The following is a 22,287-nucleotide window of genomic DNA, read 5'->3' on the forward strand; positions in this document are numbered from 1 at the left end:
AAGGGTGTTTAAACTTTTGACAGAATTTTAACAAATGCATAAACAGAATATTTGGCTCTAGCTGACAATCCATTAATATACCACACATCAATGTCAGCCTTTTAAGGTCAGTTTTTCTAGGTGAAAATCTCAAATGCTCAAGTTTGTCATTTGGCATTATCAAATCTGGAGCTAGTGGAGGAAACTCGAGAGGACTGTGTTCCTTGGCAGAATAAAAATCCCTGCCATTTAGGGAAAGCAGCAGGACATCAAGCAGCAGAGCCACGTCACCGGCCGTCACTTTCAACATCAGCAAGAGGCTCCCACCATGAGTGGGTCCTACATATGAAACTCAAATCCAAGAAGAAAAAAAATTGAATATTTGGCTTTATATCCTCCACTCTTTTTCAGAGTGAAATATTCCTTTGTGAAAGAAATATTCAACTAATTCAAATTTTTATCAGGTACACTTCTTTAGGATTTAGACAGAACACAATCAGAGAAGTTCTGATAATGACATCTGATTTTCAGAGCTGTTAAAATACTGCTAGTATTATGGAAAGGGAGTGATATTATGTTGTTACAATTAAAAAAAAAACAGATGTTTTTCATTAGAAATAAATTGGTAGTTATCTATATCAAAACAGATTTTTTTATCTAAATTTAACAAATTCCTATTCCTATCCAGACCCATAAACCTCAATTTAATTTGGCCACCTACTATGCACAAAGCATTATGTTGATGCCATGCAGAAGCCACCACCCTGCAGGAATTTAGAGCAGGAAAGCTGTGTGCAGGAGTTAATTTCAGCAGGGATCTGGTTTAAGAAAGAAATGCCATTGTAGCCAAACCAAAGGATTGGTAAACTATCAACTTATGGAGATTAACAGGCATTATCAAATGAATGGCAAGAATAAAGTTTCCCCTAAATGGTCAAAAATAGTTCCTCCTCTGCCCTGAAAATGCAGTGTCACTTTATAGGTTTCTCCATCTACAACCCTGGCCATCCCATTTCCCTAAAAGGAATTGCTCGAGGCTATAATGGGAAGGACCCAGGGGTTCTCCCAGGCAGTCCCCAGTGGACACGCCTCTCATCCAGAGTCATCTCTGCAGGCTGTTGGGTAGGCACCAACCAGATCTCTTCTTAACTTTGGAAACTGGAGAATCTGGCAGGGTCATTTTCTTCTTTCCATGGTACATTCCCAGCCTGCTTCTTGCCAGCTTCAAGGGAGGATCAAGTTAATGTTTTTTGGTTTATGCTGAAGGCGATACCTATGCTGAATGCCTATCATGGGAATTCAGAAATGCTAAGGCAGGCCACTGCGGGTTGGCCCGAGGGCCCAGCAGCCAGGCAGGTAGTACCTGGTCTGAGTCTCTTGAGAAAGGAAGAGGGACAAAGGCCACCCCTTAAGCTACATGGCAGAGCCTGGAGGTCTCAGTATTCCCCTGGCTCACAGTGAGGCGGCTTCGAAGTGCCCATGCTCGCAGCAGAGACTCTGGGATTATCTTGAAGGACAGCCTCTGTCTCGCCTAGGCAATGTCTGCCTTCTGGAACTCACATCAGGGTCCCCGACAGGGATTTTATGAAAATCTCAATGACCAAGTCAAGGGAGAGTTCTGACATTAAAGACTAGTAATTAGTGAATAATATTTCTGACTAATAGAAGGAGCAAGATCTTCTTCATCAAGGCCTAATAAAAAACCGTAACCTTGGCACTCTTGTTCTACCCCAGAGCAGCAGCAGCTGAAGGCCAGGAAGCAGAGCTAGAAAGGAAGGAATCATCAGCGACCCCAAAGCACAGTGACCTGAATGATGTCTACTTGACAACCACATCTCAGGACAGCCACAGAGGTAAGCCACAGCAGAAAACTGTAGGGGTCCAGAGGAGTGGGTCAGGTATGAGTGGCACTGACCTCAAAGACTAACTTAGTGACCTAAAGGGAAAGCGTGAGCCATTGCAGGAAAGCAGTTTGTGGCCATAGGTTCAGGGAGGGCTATGGCAGAGAGGAAAAGTAAGTCTTGTTGTTTTTACCCAAAGATCTGCAGTACACACGGGAGAGACTTGGGGATTTAGAACAGACTTATCTGTAGAACTGTATCATATCTAAGTCTGAATTAGACTAATTTAATAAGCTGGAATTTCTAAAAAAAAAAAAAATAGAGGGAGGGAGACTTGACTCATTTGAAATTATGCTGGAAAAATGCATTTTAAATGACATGAGTTCAGGGCCCTTTTTAAAAAAACACAACCATATCCAAGGTTTACAATTTTGTGGGCCTCTAATGGCTAAGACCCTACAGAGCAAATCCCGCTCTGCCAGCGTGCTCTTTTAGAATGTTCTTGGAATTTGGTTGAGGTTAAGACTATTTCCATAACGTAAGTCTACACCTTAGCTGTTTTCCAACATCTGAACATCACTGTTAATGCGACTGCTTCCCTTTTATTTCGCTGTGGCCTTTCTCAGCTTCCCACAATTGGGGTAGTATTTCGTATCCACAGGAATGGAAATAATAACCAATAGCTCACTTTCCTCTTCTGTGGTTTATGTTTGTGTATTTGCTCCTGCTTCCTTGAGCTTCCTCAGTGCCCCTCCTCCCCAACCACTTACCCCTTCAAGTAGAGCTCCACCCAGCCTACTGAAAGTAAAGCATATGAAGAAGAAGATGAAGAAAAGATGATCAGGGTTTGTGCCTAGAGAAGGGTCATCTACCGAGCACTGACCTTGGAGTTGTCAAAACAGAGTTTCAATTGTCCCAAATATCTACGAAAGGTTCAAACTCCTTAAGCTGGAATTTATAGTTTCCCCAATTTGACACAAACCCCCATTAGTCTCCACCACAGGACCCACATAAACTGTCTTATCCAACCAACTGGGGAATTGCTCCTGAACAAGGCACATTCACCCCCGCTCTGTGCACTGACTCAGCACTGCATTTGAGTGGCCACATCCTTGCACTGGAGTTCTACTGCTCTGAAGCCTTTTCATGGATCTTCCAATGGGTTTCTACCCTCAAACTTGGAAGTAAGGCTTCACCCTCCATGAAAAGTGAAGTGAATTGAGCACATCAGTTTCAATAAGTCACTTAAAGAGAACTTTAAGTCAAAAGGATAAAAGGAACGGAAATTTTCATCTGCTAATGGAATGTAAAAAAGAAGCAGTCAAATCCACACATAGAAAGGATTTGTGAACAACCACCAAAAAAGGATGGACTCTGTGAAAGTCTGAAAAAGGTAGCCCAAGGAGTCGCAGATTGTCTATCTGTATCTATCCAAGTGTCTCCAAAGAGAGCACCCTCACTGGAGAACACACACATTCTCATCCCCACGGCAGGCTCGGCCTTAGATGAAGTGAATACTCCACGTTACCACACAGCCTCACTATTGAGGCTGCCCCACTCTGAGCCTCTGTGCTCAGATTCCATGCTCACTGAGGATGCCCTGCTCCCATTTGAACTGTTAACTAGAAGCCCTTAAGGAAGGGAAGGCCTAACTGGACAGCATGGATAATCCAACTCATCTAACAAAGTGGTCCTCAGGACCCTGCTCTGTAGCATTATCCCCAGTGCATTGCTTTGCAAGAACCTGTGGCTGAGAACATGGTCAATGCCAGGCACACCAGCCAAATGGAGTCTGTGAACTCACAATAGAAGAGCCAGAGAGGAAAGTTGGTCATTCTCAGAGGCAACCCCTCTGAGGAGGGAGGCCAGCCTGATCCCTGGGGAAACCACACTGCTGTCCCTGTAACTGCCACACGTCCTCCTGTGCCAGTCAAGCTCTAGTTAAACATGAGAATCCACACCAGTTATCTCAATGGGGAGAACTTAATATACAGAATTAGGTATCAAAGAACCAAAATGTAAAAAAGAAACACCAAGTTTTCATGGATAGAAACAACTGCAGGAAATAGCTTTCACCTCTAGGGCTGAGGGAACAAAGGGAAGAGGTGGAAATTATAAAAATTTAGAAGGTCGGGGTAGTTTTATGGGCTAAATTGTGACACATACACAACCCATGCATATATTGAAGTCCTAACTCCCAGGACCTCAGAATGTCTTTGGAGACAGGACCTTGAAATAGGTAAAGTTAAGCTGAGGCCATTAAGGTGCCCCTAATCCATTGTGATGGTGTCCTTAGAAGAGGAGGAATCTGGACAGAGGGATTCAAAGGAAATACCATGTGACAACTCTGAAGAAGACAGCCATCCACAAGCCAAAGAGGGAGGCCCCCGAGGAAACCAATCTGCCATCACCTTGCTCTTGGATGTCTAGCCTTCAGAACTGTAAGGAAATAAATTTTCTGTTGTTTCAGTCATCCGTCCATATGTAGTACTTTTTTATGCCTGACCTGGTCAACGAACACAAGTAGGAGGAGGGGGTGCCTGCAAAGCTAGGACTCAGACAACCAAGGGGGCTACCTACAGCAGTGCTGGTGTTTCTGAAGGAATAGGATCTGTCTGCAAGGCAGACAGGTAAGAGCATGCATATCCCTTTTACTGCACCCGATCTCTCCCTTACCCCCAAGTGGTAGGACCTAACAAGGATCTGGTGGACAGATCAAAAAATGGTTTACAGAGTCCCAGCTCTTTAGTGTAAAGCTGAGGAAGGATGGTTAGGAACGGTTTCGTCGTCAGGAATAGCTTAATAACTGATGTCATATTGTATTTAGAGATATTCATCCATTGTTACCTTCCTCCATTTGAGAGCTCAAACAGATTAGGGATTTTGTTTTGTTCGCTATCACCAATGTCTAGAATAATCTCGGATAAATAGAAAGAACAAAAAATACATGATACATGTCAAATGATTATGTGAATTAGTATCATGACCCAAAACAAAAGGCAAAGATCAAAGACTATAGTAAATATGCTCTCCAAAGTACATCATAATTAACCTCATCTCTAGTCTTCATCACATAGGCACAACTTTCCTTCAGCTGAAACAGTACTCACAGATCCTTCTTATTGGTCCATTTGCCTTCAACTATATCCCATACAATCTACCATCGCTTATAACCAGATCTTTATGATATACATATCTGCTTATGCAATGCAGTTCCTTAAAATTCTTTACAGTGCACCTTGAGAACTGATACTTGGTCTTATATATTGCTACTTCCACCCTGACAATGCTTGAAACAGTTCCAAAAGAGCACTCAACCTATGAACAGGTTGTTCCCTCTGTCTGAGGTATATTTTCTCACCTGAATCTCTATTTAGTGATTCCCTACTTTTCATGATTCAAATTAAATGCCACTTCCTCCAGGAAGCCTTCTTTGACTTTTGCAGGTACAAATAAATTAAGATATGTAATGAGTTTATAATTGTGCCTGACAGAGTAACTTCTCAATAAGTATAGATCCTTAATTCTGTCATTTTACTTCTGTGTTTGCAGAGAACCTTGCATTTTATTGAAATACCATTTAATTCCTGTAACTGTTCTCTGATGTGTGTTTTTCCTACCAGACTTTCTTCTACCATACCAGAAACTTTTTGGCCTAAGCACCTGGTACAATGACTGGTACAAAAAAAAACACAGAATGCACGGAATGTGGGCAGGTAGGTAGGTGAGTGGGTGGGTGAATGGATAGAAGATGAATCTACCTGAAATGGGCTCAACATGAATTTAAGAAGAGGGATAGGAAAAGAAGTAGAAAACCATCCCTCATGATTTTCTATCACTGAACAGGGATTCAGAAGAGTTTCAAGTCACTATTGAATAAATGTGCCCACTGTCCTATTGAATAAATAGAAAGCTATCTGTAGTGAGGCTTCTCTAACACAATGGGGATTTTGGGTGATTTTTTTTTTACTTTCTATTTGTGTAGATAGATAGATAGATAGATAGATAGATAGATAGATAGATAGATAGATAGATATAGATAGATAGATATAGATATCTCCACATTGTTTGAATTATTTATTGTAAGCCTATGATTTTTTCTTTTCTAAATAATTCTGGAAACAAATGTGGTACATGATTATTTCTGAATAGCGGAAAGATCCATGATTCTTAAAGTCTCCTTTGTACTTCTTGTGATTTTAAAATTCTTGGTCCCATCCATGCCCTAATTTTCTTTTTTAACAAATCCAAGAATTGTGGCTCTTCAGATAGTACTGGTTAAGGTAGCAAGCTCTGGAGTCTGACTGTCTGGGTTCTAATTCTGTCTACATAAATCACTAGCTGTGGTTCCTTAGGCAAGTTACCTAACCTCTCAAAATCCTCTGAGTCCTCATAAATAAAACAGATTTGTCCTTCCACATAGTATTGTTATGGTTAAGTATTTGGCATCGGGAGATGTTATTGTTATTCACTAGCATATGATACATTGATGCTTGAATACATGCGTTGAGCTGAGCTGGGCTCATTTTGGTTTTTTAAAATTTTTTGTCAAGGACAGAGCTCATTTTTCATATTACTTATCCCAAGCCTCCTCTGGAATTCAGCCGTGGTTTTGCTGTATCTCCATGAAGACATTGGAAAGCTCCTAGACCGGAAGCATGTTGGCTGCCACTAGCTGAGAAGAGTTTCTCCCTCTCTGAAGGCCAAAAGGGAGGCTGTAGTGTGGGAAGAGGAAGATAGTCACTTCTTCTTCTCTAAAATAAGAGTTTGCTGATGCTACTGTGAATGTAGACATAATAATCTACCACTGTGATTAAAAACGTATCTCCCCTTCTGCATTTAAAATAAAATATATTGTCTGTAATTTCTTCTATCTGGGTATCCATATTTTCTAATTTCTATAGTGAACATGTTATTGCTGTGCAATAATAGACACTCAAAAAGAAAAGCACAGTAGAGTAGTTGTTTCCAATTCTCATGGTTACAGAATGAGTCAATCTTTTTAATGTCAAAATTTTTTTCAGAGTGTGACCTAGTAGACGGAACATGAGTCTGGGAGCTAGAAACTTCCAAGTCTTTATCAAAATACTGAGATTTCCTTGCTGTATACCCTTTACAATTGCTTACCTCTCTGAATCTTAGTTCCTTACGCAATAAACAAGGATACTCAGGGACATTGGAGAGTTTAATTGGTTAGTGTTCACAAGGTCTGCACAGACTAAATACAGTGTTTTCATTGAAGATAAGTCAAGAATTGAGGGAGAAGCATCACACTTAAACAAAAGCTGTTTTCATTCATTTCTTGCTGTGAAAAAAATGGACCCTTTGAGTATATTGTAAACGTCAGGGTTTTTAAGCCAAATCTCACAATTCAGGACCTGCCTTAGTTAACATGGAGAAAAGCAGACTGTGAAAATGACTCATTTGTTGTAAAGGTACCAGCCATTGCCTCTCTTACACACCTTCTTAAGTAACCTGATATATGTCCACAACCCAGCATCTCTGTTCTTCGTGATTGGACTTCTCTTTGGTCACAGCTGTTCCTTTTGTGTTGAAGAACTGACCCATAAGAAGCTGAGCTGGTGAGATTCTGTCTCATATGAACTGGCATTGAAACAGATCACTTAAAACAGGGGGGTGGCCGCCATGTTGGACCATATACAACAAAAAGAACCTGGGATGTAGCCAGGGCAGAGGAGCAATAGAGAGAGCAGCAGAAGACAGACCTTGTAACTAAAGATGGATAATATGAGGGGGTGGGAGAGAAGAAAGCTGCTGAAGCTTGCTGGTTTCCACAGCTCAGGAAGAGCTTTGACATTTGAGCTTAAGGGAGCCTTCTAGATCTCCCCAGCAAAATTCTTTCTCAGTATTATTTGAGTGGTTTTCTTTTTTAATTACACCAAGAATCCATGATTAAATCTATGGAGACTGGCCTTCTAAGAAAGTGACTCCCAGGTTGAGATTACATACACCAGGATGTCCACCAAAAGTCTGGGGTTCCAGCATCAAGTGGCCAGCTTGTTACTCTGTTGAGTAAGAAACAATGTTACTATCATCAACATAGTACTACATCAAGATACTACATACTACATCAACATACTACAATGTACTATCTTCCATATAGAGCTACAAATGTATAATACATATAATTGAAAAACTTGAAGCATTATAAAACTACTTTTTTCTCTTTTTTTATTAAAATACAGGCTACATATAGTAAATTTTTGGTGTGCACGTCCTCTACTTTTGGCAATGAATGGCAGTAGAACCACCACTACAATGGAACAGCTAAACACCACTACAATGGTGGTAGAACCACCACTACAATGGAACAGCTAAGCAGCATAGTTTCACTACCTAAAAAATTCCTTTGTACCACTTTGCAATCCACCCTGTCACCATCTCCTGGCAACTATTGATCTATTTTCTATCACTGTAATATTTCCCTTGCAAGATTATCGTGTAAGAGAAATCACATGGCATGCAGACTTAGAATAATGTGCTTGAAATTTTTGATTGCCTGTATCTATAAATAAATTATTGCAATGGGGCATGTAGTCGTCTACCAGAAGCAAAAAATGGAGTTTTTTACCTAGGAGTTTTTACCTAGTTTTTTAGACAACCAGACAACCAGAAAGTCACAGACAACCAGAAAGCAGGTTTCACCCAAAGTTATTTCTGAAATTAACAGAAAGTTGGATGTGATTTTCATTTTACCTTGGAATTAGCAAAAAGAGTTGGCAAAAGCTGAGTAGTATTCCATTACATGAACATTATCACACTTTCTCCATCAACCAGTTGAGAAATATTGGTTAGTTTCTACTTTGGGGTGATTATAAATAAAACCAATATAAACACTCAGACAGGTTTTTGTGTTAACATAGGCTTTCACTTCATTTGGTTAAATTCCTCAAAGAGGTATTGCTGGGTCATGAAGTAAATGTATTTTTAACTTTGTAAGAAATAGCCAAACTGTTTTCTAAAATGGCTATGCCGTTTTGCACCACACCAGCAATAGATGAACTCCAGTTGCTCCCACTCTAGCCAGTGTTTGATAATGTCCATTTTAATTTTAGCTATTCTAAGCTGAGTACAGGACCTTCAAAAAAATTAAAAATGGAGCTACCATATGGACCCAGTGATTCCACTCCTCGGAATCTACTCAAAGGACACAAAAACATTAATCGACAGGAAACCTGCACTCCTATGATTATTGCAGCACCATTTACAATAGTTAAGATATGGAAACAATCCAAATACCCAAAAATAGATGAATGGATCAAGAAGTTGTAAGATATATATATATATATATATATATATATACGTAAATACACACACATACACACAATGGAATACTACTCAGCAATCAAAAAAGTTAAACTCATGCCATTTGCAGCAACATGGATGGGGCCAGAAGGGATGATGCTAAGTGAAATAAGTTAGAAAGAAAAAGAAAAATATCAGACAGTTTCATTTATAGGTAGAATATAGCAAAATCAAACGAAAGTTCAGGAAAAAGGCAAATTTGCGGTAGGAGCATAGAATCTGAGGCATACAGCAGGGCAGGGGAGTGAGAGGGGTTTAAACAGGAGAGGGAAGAGCACAAGGGATGTGGAGATGGTGGCGGGTGCTGTGATGGTGGGAAAACTGAGGCGGAGACCTGAGGGGAGAAATCAAATGTTGTACAAAAATGAACAATGATACAAGAAAATTTAATTTTTTTTAAATTTTAGTTATTCTGTAAGGTGTTTGATGTTATTTGCCATTTTTGATTTGCATTTCTCTAATGATTAGCAATGTTAAACATCTTTTTGTGTACTTGCCATCTACATATCTTCTTTGATGAAATGTCAGTTTAATTATGTTGCCCATATGCTCATGGACTTCTATAATTTTCCTATTATTGAGATCTAGAGTTCTTTACACATTATGGAAACAAGTCCATTATCAAATACAAGTCCTTTTGCAAATGTCATCTATCTGTAATTTTTCTTTTCAGTACTTTAACCACTACATTATTCTTATTTTTTCATTTCAAATTGGATGTTGAAAACACTATCAAGAACATCTTATGCATGCTCTGGAACACCTACTCTGTGGAACACAGAAAATAATGGAAGATCCCTGCCCTATAAATGTGAGAGATTTTCTTGGTGAAGTAGTACGTACGTAACTTAATCCTACTTAAGAGCGGCAGACAGCTCTACAGCATGGGTCATCCAGAGATCAGCATCTTTCTATTTTGTGGTTCCATCATCTTCTAACATATTCTTCTTATCTATCTGCTTTGTTGAAGGTGATTCACCATTATTTTATTTGCACTTCTACCCTAAGGAGAAGAGGAAGTAGAGGACAAGCCACTTCCTTTTCGGGACATGACCCCGAACTTACTAACATCCTTTTGGCCAGAACTTAGTCACTTATCCACAACTCACCATTAGAAAGGATTTGAAAATGTACTCATTAGTCATGTGCTCTGCTTAAAACTCCATTGCAATGGGGCATGTAGTCGTTCTACCAGAAGCAAGAAATGGAGTTTTTTACCTAAAATCACATCTTAACCTACAGTCACAGACAACCAGAAAGCAGGTTTCACCCAAAGTTATTTCTGAAATTAACAGAAAGTTGGATGTGATTTTCATTTTACCTTGGAATTAGCAAAAAGAGTTGGCAAAAGCTGAGGACAAAAGGAGAACCAAGAATTGTGTCAGACACCCCCACAAAACCAACATCACATACCTCCAGCCCTGCCCCAACTTCCCAAACAGTGAGTTGCTAGAGAGGTAAAAGGAAGTTGTTGAGTAATTACCCTGTAAGGAATATAATTTTCTCTGGAAAGAGATAAGTCCCTTCCCGTCCTAAGAGAAGAGAAAAGGATATATCTCTTCTCCAAGTTAAAAGAGCAAGGCTCAAGAAAATCACTCCATAAAATTAGTTTCTTATCAAGGGGCAATTTTTACCTCCCAGCTAAGATCAACAATCCTGGTTTGGCGTGGGACTGAGGGACATCCTGGGTGCCCTGGCTTCCCGTTACTGCTATAAAAAGCATAAATTAGTGGCTTGAACTACATGAACTTACTACCTTATAGTTCTAGAAGTTAGAAATCTCACTAGAGGAAACATCCAGAGGTTTACACACCTGGAATGTTCTTTCTAGATGTGCTTGGGGAAAATCCATTCCTTGCATTTTCAACTTCTAAGGCTGACTGCATTCCTTGGCACATAGCTCCTTCCATCTTTCAAGCCAACAACTGCATCACTCTGATCTCTGTTCTTGTCACATCTCCTCCTCTGACTGGCATTTCTGCCTCCTCTTATAAGTACCCCATGATTTTAATGGGCCCACCCAAGTCATCCAGGATAACTTCCCATCTCAAGATACTTAAATAATCACATCTGCAAAGTTCCTTTTGCCATGTAAGGTAATATATTCACAAGTTTGGGATATTTGCACGTAGACAGTTTTAGAGGTCCATTATACTGTGTACCATACTGGGGTATGGACTTTTGGGCCTACTACCAGGAAATTTAGCCACCTGATCACCAGGAGACATTTGGTAATTTCTGGGGATATTTTCTAAACAACTGTCTTCTACTGGGTAGAGGCCAGAGATGCTGCTAAACACTCTCCAATGCACATGACATCCCTCACAACAAAGAATTATGCAGTCCAAAGTGTCAATAGTGCCAAGGTTGGCACAAAAGTCAAAAAGAGCATCCTTAGGTAGTAAATTGCTGATTTTTTTCACCATCAACCTGAGCATGGGGAGGGGAAACAATGAGGTGAGGCGGCAAGACAAGCATGCATTCCTGCGCTCACCATGGGTGGGTTTCTTGCGGACTGAGTGGCTCTCGTGGCAGGTGCTGAGAGGAAGCTGCCCTCTAATGCTGCCCTCTGAAAACCTGCCTTCCAGGTGAGCAAGCTTTACCAGCAAGGGCACCACCGAGGCGGGGCCACCAAAGGAAAAGTTTATACCAGATTCAGACCTTCCAGAAAGGGAATGGAGCAGTGAGCAAGCTTTATAGAACCTCCGAAGACTTTGTTACATATCCCATGAGAAAGTCAGACTTTAGATACACAAAGAGAGGACCAATTACCCATCGGTTTTGACTAAAGAAGCAACGATCTACCTGAGGAGATGGTAATTGTGCCCTCAGCCCTCCCCTCTAACCCTACTCCCTCATAATGTAACCAGAGAAAGAGAATAGAAGACCACAGTTTCTGGGCTCAAATTCCTGTTAAGCTCTTATGGGAGAGGGGGAGGTTTTATTAATAGATTTTTTTTAATATTTATTAATTTTATTTATACAAGCACTGGGTACAGTCAGAAGCGTGAGAGGGTGAGAGAATTCACCAGACCCAGAGCGGAGAGCAGAACAGGCAGACTGACAAAGTACACTGCTGAGGGGAGCAGCGGGCGGCAGGAGAGGACTGCGCAACATGTGGGACCCTCGACCAGGGGAGGGGGATCGAACCGGCGTTTCAGAGGCTGCGGGCAGCTTCGCAACCCAACGCTCAACCGCTGCGCCACCACGGAGGCCCGAGAGAAGGGAGGTTTTAAATGAGATACAGGATTAAATTTTTTTAATTAAAAAATTTTTAATTGAAGTAATTTTGTATGTAAGTTTTAGGTGTGCGCGATTGAGAATCAGAATGTGTATAAACTACATTAAGTTCGCCACTAAATCCAATTTCATCTTTCACCATACCATTGGCCCCTTTTTTTCCCAATTTGCCCACTCCTCTTTCCCCTTCCCTTGTGGGAACCCCTAATTGGTCTTATTTATAGTCCAAAATATATTTTTGTTTTATTTAGTTTATCTGTTTGTTTTCTCTATATACCAGGTATGAATGAAATCAGACAGTGATTACCTAGTTGAGAGATGAAAAATGAAGGTGAGAAGTAGAAACAGCTATTTGAAAAGGTGAAATAGTACCTTTTGGGACAAAATGGATGGACCTCAAGGTGATCATGTTAAGGGAAACAAGTCAGAAAGTGAAAGACAGATATCACATGGTTTCACTCATGTGTGGACTATAAATAACAAGCAAAATACAAGTAACTAGCAAAATACAGCAGTAGCAAATCTTGGGCTTAGTCAAAGAACTTATTAGTTACCAGAGGAAACAGGGGGAGGGAGGGACAGAGAGGGAGGTGGATGGAGTGTGAGCACAGGTGTTTTGGAGGCTGAGCGGAACGTGTACACATATGGAGGAATAAAAATGCAAGCCCAGAATTAAAAGAAAAAGAAAATAGTTCAAGATTTCAGAGACAAATAATGATAATCTGGTCACTAGGATCAACCGTTAATGATTCTCATCAGCATCTCTCCTTCCTATCTGGTTTCCTCAAATTGAACATCCACTGGACAGATCACACACTTAAAATGCAAATTGATGGCCGTAATTTCTATTCTGAGAGCATTTATTAGCCTCCTGTAGCCCACAGCAGCTTAAACACAATATCTAAGAACTTGATGCCCCTCCAGTGAAATGTCTCACCAAGCACTGCATCCACACTAGCCTCATGCTAAAGCAATCCCAAAGCAGCTATCACCCCACAAGCCCAGCCCAGTGCCTCCAGCCACGCTCTTCACCCTGACTGGCGGCCATCCTTCAAGAATAAGCAAAATTACTTTCATTATAGGGAACCTTCCCCAAAATCCCCCAAGTGGGGCTGGAGCCTCTCTGTTTTCCATACCTCTTTGTTTCCACTGTGCTTTCAGCAATGTTTATACTGTTATTATATCTATAGTTCCCCCACTCTTGTGAGTTTCTTGAAGTAAGTCACTGGGTGTGTAGTAAATGCTCAATCGTTTGTTCTGAAAATGCTGATTTCACTAGGATGAAGAGGAGGGAAACTCTAACCTATATGGGTTAATCACCACCTCCACAGAATGATCCCTTTACACACACACACACACACACACACACACACACACACCAAAGCATATTAAAAAATCTGCCCTTGAAGAGCTAAAAAGAAACTTCTCTGAAGAGGAAATGCAAATGGCCAACAGACATATGAAAAAATGTTCAACATCACTTGTAATCAGGGAAATGCAAATCAAAACTACCATGAGATACCATCTTTCACCAGTGAGAATGGCACATATTAAAAAAACTAGCAACAACAAATGTTGGCGAGGGTGTGGAGAAAAAGGAACTCTTCTGCACTGTTGGTGGGAGTGCAAACTGGTCCAACCACTATGGAGAGCTGTGTGGAGATTTCTGGACCTACTAAACATAGAGCTTCCATAGGATCCAGCAATTCCACTCCTAGGTATTTACCCAAAGGACACAGAAACATCAATTCCAAAGAGCACCTGCACCCCTATGTTTATAGCAGCACTGTTTACAATAGCTAAGCTTTGGAAACAACCCAAATGCCCAAAAATAGATGACTGGATCAAGCAGATGTGGTACATATACCCCATGGAATATTACTCAGGAATCAAAAAAGATAAACACATGCAATTTGCAGCAACATGGATGGCGCTGGAAGGGATCATGCTCAGCGAAATAAGCCAAAAAGAAAAAGAAAAATACCGGATGGTCTCACTCATAGCAGGAATCTAGAAAACTTAAATAAGGGACCAGGAAAATGAATATAAGAAAGTGAAAATCAAAATCAACAAAAAACTATGAACCAGAGACACTTTTTGGGGGGTGGGGGGCGGGAGGGGAAGGATTGGGGTCAGAATGGGGCGTTTGCAATTGTATGGGGGAATATAAAAATAAAATTTATTATTTAAAAAAAAAAGAAAATGCATACATTGTGCAAAAATGAAAAATGATGTAAAAATATATAAAATAATTTAAAAAATGTGTTCTGGAAAAAAAAAAATCTGCCCTTATGCGTGGGCAGGGTGGGCATTTGCCTCAAGGGTGTGTTTTGGAAAAGTTCCCCTCAGTCCACTCCAAAATACCTCACATCCATCTAGCTGCTATACAGTAAGAAAGATCATCCCAAATTGTCAACATCTGAAGAGCTACCTCTTCCAGCTTTCTGTTTTAGACAAACAATCCAGAACGGGGTTAATCTTGAATTATGCTCAATGTCTTCTTGGAACGATTTCCCCACCCCACCACCCCCACAGAGCCAGGAGTATCTAACATCGTAACCTGCCACAGCAGGCTTGGCTGGACGGAGCAGGTAGGCGGTGTCTGGGAACCTGGGGCGCTGACTCCCTGTCTGGGCGCTGTCGCACACTGACCGAGAGATCGAGAGATCGTAACCAGCGGAATCAAGCAGGTCTGGTCTGACTTGCTCTTGACTCCCATCTCCGTGGTGTTGGGCAGGTTATTTTACCTCTCTGAGTCTTAGTTGTTTTTAAGAGGCACCTTCACCTGGTGCATGCACTTGGGGAGTTCAGTGATGCAATGCCTTTTGAGGTTCTCAGCAAAGGGGAGCTACCGCCCACACCACCAGGATCAGCAGCCTGGAAAGAGGGACTCCTTGGAGGCAGCTGGAGAGACTGAAGACGACACTCACTCAGCTATTTCACAACTGTGCGGGGAGCCTGGGGTCCTGTACATTTCCCAGAATCTCTTTACAGGAGACTAGCTTCCCGCACCTCCCAGGGTAAGTGCTAGGCTATCTTAAACAAAGTGATCTTTCGTTCTCATACCTTTTTCTGCATCTCCAACTAGTATCCTGTTAACACTGTGAAGTCTGGGAGCAATAAAGAATCTCTCCTTCTTATAAAGTGAGAAATAGGGAAAAGATTCTAAAATGTATATTTTAATATATTTGCATACCCTCTTTAATCACGTACAGTCATGTAGTAGCACACTGAGTGACATCTCCAGACACTGTGAATAAGAAAAGCTTGTGACGCAGAAACATCCCTTATTCTGTGTAATATATGGCTGGTTGCTGTGTAGACTCAGGAGGTGGTGAGAAGGTGGGCAAGCTGATGGGCTTTTTAACTCTCAGTGGGGCTCAAACTTAAGGATATATCAGAATCAGATTGTTTTAAAGGAGAGTTGGATAAGTGGGTTGCCAGGCACCACTCCCAGATTTTTCTGATTCATTAGTTGGTAAAGCCTGAGAATTTGCATTTCTAGAAAACCCGCAGCTCATGCTCCTGCTGCTGGCCTGGGGAACCCCACTTTGAGAACTACAGTTCTAAATAATACAGAATACCATTTAAAACAACCACTTCTTAGTTTTTCCTTCAGAAAAAGGAAGTCACAAAAAATACGTAAACTCTTTTAGTAGTCTTTTAAAATTTATTCATTTTCAAATGAGGTATACATTATTTAAAAATTATTTTTATAATAATCAAGTAATTCTAATCATAATGAATCCTATAATAATCAAGCAATTCTAATCAAGTTTCTTCAACTTAATTATCTACACTGCTATTTAATTTTTCCTTATGCCATGGTTTTTAATCTTAAAGTTTGAAAAAAATCCAGTGGCTATCAATGGACTTCCTTATCTGACATATATAGAACATAAAAAAGATTTTCAAAATGTTACTGTATGATGTACATTTCTTAAACATTACTTCTGTATACCCCAGGCAACAATTTGCTTTTTATGGCTATTTTCAGTTTTTCTAAATTATAACTAATATTTGATGTTGCTCTGTTTTTTCAAAACAGAATGTGAATAACATGTTTTAAATTCCTCTAAAATAATAATATTTTTAAAAAAAACAAATGCCAGGAAACCCATCATGCTGTGAAGTCCCATTAAGGACAAATACTAAATCTTTCTGGAAAGAACTTTGCCAATAGACACCATGACCTCTAGAAGTTTTCACACATCTTGGCCCATAATTCCTCTTTCAGAAACCGATCTTGAGGAAATAAACTGACAAAAGGGTTGTGCACAAAAATGTTCACCATTTTTGGCCAAAAAAAAAGAGACAACTATGGCAATGGGAGACTAGATGAATAAACCATGACACGTACATAGATTGGTGAATTGGGCAGACCTTACAAGTGAAGAATTTTTAATAGCATAAAAAATTCTTTAGATATTACGATAAGAGAACAAATCATGTAAAAAGTTATCTATATTGTCTAACTTCATTGATGTAACCATAAAGGAATGTGTCTTAAAAACCACCAAAAGCAAAGCCAAGATGTTGACATGAGTTATCTCTAGATGAAAAAGATTATAGGTGATTCTTCTTTTCTTATTTATATTTTCCTACATTGATCGTGCCTTAGTTTTATAAATGGAGAACAATAAACATTGCCCAAAATGAACAATACTGGAAAGTTCTTGCTATGTATAATTTTTTTTAAAGCACTTTCTTCAAGAGAATTTTTTTTAAAGATTTATTTTTATTTATTTATACAAGCATTGGGTACAGTCAGAAGCGCAGGAGGGTGAGAGAATTCACCAGAGCCAGAGCGGGGAGCAGAGCAGGCAGAAGGACCGAAGCACACTGCTGAGGGGAGCAGCGGGCGGCAGGAGAGGTCTGCGCGCCATGTGGGACCCTCCTCCGGTGGCCGGGGTGCAGCTGGGGATTGAACCAACTCTGGAGAGACTGTGGGCAGCTTCACAACCCAGCGCTCAACTGCTGCACCACCGGGGAGGCCCGCTATGTATAATTTTATACCCAAACTGGAAGGGTCCCCAAAATATTAAATGGATAGAAATTAGTGTATTTCCACTACACACTAAGGGATGAGAGAATATAACAAGCAAACTTTGTTTTCTAGGTTTGCTAGACTTTTTTTTTTTGTTAAGTAATAGGAAATTGTGACTTTTTCTAATGGAAAATGAAATCTGCTTTTCAAAAGTCAACATGAATGTATTTCTTTTGATGCAAACCGCTGATAGAGAATGTTAACTTCCTAGCCAGCCCGCAGAGCTCAGGGCCACTCTCCGCCTTCCTCTTGCTGAATTTCCTCTCAATGTGGTACTGGGCCTGGTTTTAGTCTTTTGTGTTTCTTAAAATAAAACATTGTGGGGGGCCTCCCTGGTGGTGCAGGGGTTAAATCTCAGTGCTGTCAAGCTCTCTCCAGCCACTGCAGCATGAGTTGAGTCCCCCCAGGGAGCTGACCCACATGGCACAGCAGACCTCTCCTGTCTTGCCCACTTTTTCCCTCAGCAGTATATTTCAGCAGATCCTCCTGTTCTGCCCCACGCCGTCTCTGGTGAATCCTCTCACCCCCCACACCTCGGGCCTACACCCCAGTTCTTGTATGCATAAATAAATAAAATAAATCTTTCCCCCCAAAAAAATTAATTTAAAAAATAAAAATAGGGCCTCCCTGGTGGTGCAGCAGTTGAGCGCTGGGTTGCGAAGCTGCCCGCAGCCTCTGCGGCACCGGTTCGATCCCCGACTGCTATCCTGCCATGGGAGGAGGGTCCCACATGGCACGCAGACCTCTCCTGCCGCCCGCTGCTCCCCTTAGCAGTGTACTTCGGTCCTTCTCCCTGCTCTGCTCTCTGCTCTGGCTCTGGTGAATTCTCTCACCCTCCTGCGCTTCTGCCTGTACCCAGTGCATGTATGAACAAAAACAAACAAACAAACAAATGAATGAATGAATAAAATACGTGCCTCTTTAAAAAAAAAATCTTAAAAAAAAAAAATTTTTTAAAAAATAAATAAAAATAAAAATATTGTGCTAGCATGAACTATCATGTAGCACTATGCCCTGTGGAGAGAACCTCAGGAAAAGGCAGGTTAGCCTTCTAAAGTAGATTAAATAAAAGTCAATAAAAGAGCTGAGAACCTAGGCATTGGGTATATTATTTATAAGGGAGTCTTAAGCATTAACCTCCATTTAACAAAGCTCCACAAATTAGTTTCTCATTAGATAATATCTGGAGCATTGATAATCACATAAAATAAAAGGTAACATTTTTTTTTATTTGTTTTCAGAATTTAGGACTTTTAATTTGCCCCAAAGTAGCCGAAGCAAAAGTCATAAAACATTCTGCTTTTCTTTACACACCCCAGCCCCTCTACCTCCACCCCTGCCCCATGCAAAAGAAAGAGCACCTGTTTGTAGGGGGAAAAAATGGCTTTGTAGATGGGAACAATACATTCAAAGCTTACAGAAAAAGATTACCTCTCATCACACATATCTTTAAAATGTGTATTCAGATATCCATTCAAAACCAACAGTGTATTCTCCCTGAAATGTTACCTATAAGGATTTCCAAGGACTGAATACTATCTTGGAATGTCCTCAGAAGGCAGTTGTTGATCAGGTAGCAGTAAAAACCCCAGCATCCTTCCTTTCAAACAGAAAAAGGAAAGACAGATAGAAGAAACTAAACCCCGCTTTCTCTCCTTGTGGCTGTGGTCTCCACCTCCTCGGAAGCCTCACCCACCTGTAAAGCCTCCTGACCTTTGCCACCAAATCCACTTCCATGGCAACCCCAAAAGCTACCTTCACCCTTAGTTTAGCCCAGTTCAAAGTGACTTTGCTTCATCAATGTCACTATCTCCCATGGCCACCTGGGCAGCTTTGGTACCTTCTTCACTGTTGAAACTATAAAACCAAACCCTTTGAGGATCCAGTCTCCTGGTCAGTGACTCTGCTCCCCCAAATGGAGCTGTCAAAAGACCACCCCTCTGTGGTCTCCTCAGATAGACCCTTGGCAGAGTGTTGGATGGTTATCTTCTTGCCGTGGGTGATTTCTGGGCCCTAGCAACTGCGGCCTGATCACTGTCCTCAGTTTCCCTTTTATTAAAGAAATGTAAAGCTTCCTTTGCATCGCAAATAAAGCAAATTCTATAGCCACATACCTTTTAGATTTGCTATTTTGGTTCTGAAGCCCTAGGATCAAAATATTTGCCTTCCTAAATACTTCTGAAGAGTTCTGTTGCACCATAGGAAAGGTTACTTGAAAGAAGGATTGGGATTCACCACTCCAAGTGCTATTCTGTCCACATCTATGGTGTTCTTTGACCTTTCTCTCCAGTATAATAGAGGGGAAAGGATCACCCATCAATTTCTGCTTCCTGCTTTTTTCCCAAGGTTTTCTCTACATCAGTTTCCATCTTAAATTGAACAGAAGCAATCCCTTTACTTTTCACATCTTTGCCGACTAATCTGATCTCCACAGCATCCTCAAACACTTCTTTTAATGCATCCTGAATAACTGTAAGGCAGATTTTTAGAAATGTGTTCCAGCATCTCAATCTTTCTTACTGACGCTTCCCCTTTGGTTTTTCTAACTTGATTTCATTGCCAAAGACTGTTAAACCTGTAAGTTCCAAGGATTTTTCCAGATCTTCAACAGATTCAAAATCTACATAACCAAACTTCCTTCCTACATCAACTCTGACATCCACAACAGCAAGATCATTTTTACCAATTAAAAAAAGTAACTAATACCTGTTTTAAATTCAGCCAATTTAGATTGAAAGATGTGGTTGGTTCTGTGGCTGCTACTCTTGCTTCTTGGCTTCAGGAGCTTTCTGTTTGGCCTTTCCTTCTTTCATTTTCCAGGTGCTTCTTTGACAGTCTCATCCGCATCTTCCTTTTTGTCCTCTTCAGCCCTGCTCTTGGACTTCACAGGAACGGCTTTTGCAGGCACTTTCTTCCCTTTGACTGGTGCAAGACCCCATAACTTCTTCTCCAGAGTCAGCATCATCTTCATCATCATCCTCCTTATCCTCATCCTACTCATCATCTGAGGCTGGAGCTCCTGTGACTTTCATCACTACTGGCTCAAATATCTTCATCCTCATTCTCATCCTCCTCACAGTCATCATTACCATCCTGTCACTGCCTTCCTTCTTTGGATTCATGCCATTGTTTCCTTCCTTGGCTGGGGTACTGCTTCCTTCATACCAAGTGTCGCTGCCACTGTCTTGCCTGGTGTGGCTGCTTCCTCCCCAGGTGTGTTACTGTTTTGGCTGGTGTAACTAGCTTCCTGCTGCCTTTTTGCCAGGGGTCACCACTGCTTTGTTAGATGTGGCAAACACACACTTTTTTGTTAGGGAAACCAACACCTTCTTTGTTGGAGTTGTGGTAGCCTTCTTGCCTTTTTACTGAGGGATGACAATCTCTTCTCCACTGCCATCATCTTCTTCATCTTATGACATTTCCTCTTCATTGTCTTCTTCTATTTCTTTCAGCAGGAGCATTTTCTTGGGGTCACCTAGATTTTTACCAGCCTTTGCAAGCATCACCGTGATGGTGGCTTCTAAAGGCAGAATATGTGGTAGGGTGAGAGGCCCAGAGGAGCCCCGAGGAGCCACAGGACAATGATGGCTTCCAGAATGCACATGTTTGACCCCCAATCAGAGCTTGAGATTGAGTGGATAGTGAAAGAACTAGGCCATGTTTAAATCAGTCATTGATTTATAGTGAAGTCAAATAATAAAATTACGGTGGTGATGAGATGCAGTCGAAGTTTCAAACACATAAGCAATAAACAAAGAGCATAAGAACAGTAAACATCTTTAAGTCTTTCTTACATACCTGGTACTGTGCAAAATGCCTTGTGTGGGTATCCCATTCATCACAAATCACTTTATCAGATGGGTGCTAACATCACCAGATAAGGAATCTGCAGCACAAAGATCCTACTCAGGTAATCCCTGTGTTCTTTCCATCTCACACCATTGTCTACTCAATAGAACGACTTTTTCTGGTCCCCTCTCCTTTTCTCTCAGCTTTCTGCAAAATAGCAGAAAATATACAGCTACAAACTTGCAAAGAGTGCTACAGGCTCCTCTGCCAGGTCTGCACACCTCAAACAAATGCAAACTGTTTCCATGGCCCTATCACCCACCTACCAACTCCTTTTCCTCTGGTTCTGCTTCTCTCCTCTGAGACATGAGTGACAAGAGAAAGGGATGTGTCACTGCCGGCTGACAAAAATGGGGGGGCTCTTTTTTTTCCTAACATTATCTCTCCAACCCACACCTTTGAATAAAATGAAAAGATTGACTTTTAGAATATGTTTAGAAAGAAGCAATACATGTAATGTATTATCAATAGACATGAAAGAACTTACATTTTAGTTATTAGTACTAAGCAATATTTGATTAGTGGAACTTAGATGATTAGTGGAACTGATAAAAATGTTCTGAAAAGAGTTTCTTTGGGCCTCCCCTTGTGGCGCAGCGGTTGAGTGCTGCTCGCAGCTTCTGCAGCGCTGGTTCAATCCCCAGCTGCCGGGTCCCACATGGCGTGCAGACCTCTCCTGCCTTGCCCGCTGCTCCCCTCAGCAGTGTATTTTGTCAGTCTGCCTGTTCTGTTCCCTGCTCTGGCTCTGGTGAATTCTCTCACCCTCCCGCGCTTCTGACTGTACCCAGTGCTTGTATAAATAAATTAAAAAAAAAAAAGAGTTTCTTGAACTCATATTTGTTATTTGTAAGACTCTGTACAAATAACTTTTCTTAAGTGTTTTCCCTCCTTCTGCTCTGTATGTCCACACAAGAAACAAGGCCATTCTTTTTAATTGAGAGGTCATGTCTTTCTTCTGTTCTTAAAACCATCCAGTGACCCCATCTTGTTCAAAATAAAAAACAA

General features: G+C 40.9%; 1 pseudogene; it reads right to left on the reverse strand.

Annotated features, from left to right (window-relative positions):
- Nucleotides 1-19,069: 19,069 nt before the first annotated feature.
- LOC119251543 (nucleolin-like) lies at nucleotides 19,070-20,936 on the reverse strand (annotated as a pseudogene).
- Between the last annotated feature and the right edge of the window lie 1,351 nt (nucleotides 20,937-22,287).

Source organism: Talpa occidentalis, unplaced genomic scaffold, assembly GCF_014898055.3.
Source record: "Talpa occidentalis isolate TD23 unplaced genomic scaffold, MPIMG_talOcc4v2.1 talOcc4.2, whole genome shotgun sequence".
Lineage (NCBI taxonomy): Eukaryota > Metazoa > Chordata > Mammalia > Eulipotyphla > Talpidae > Talpa > Talpa occidentalis.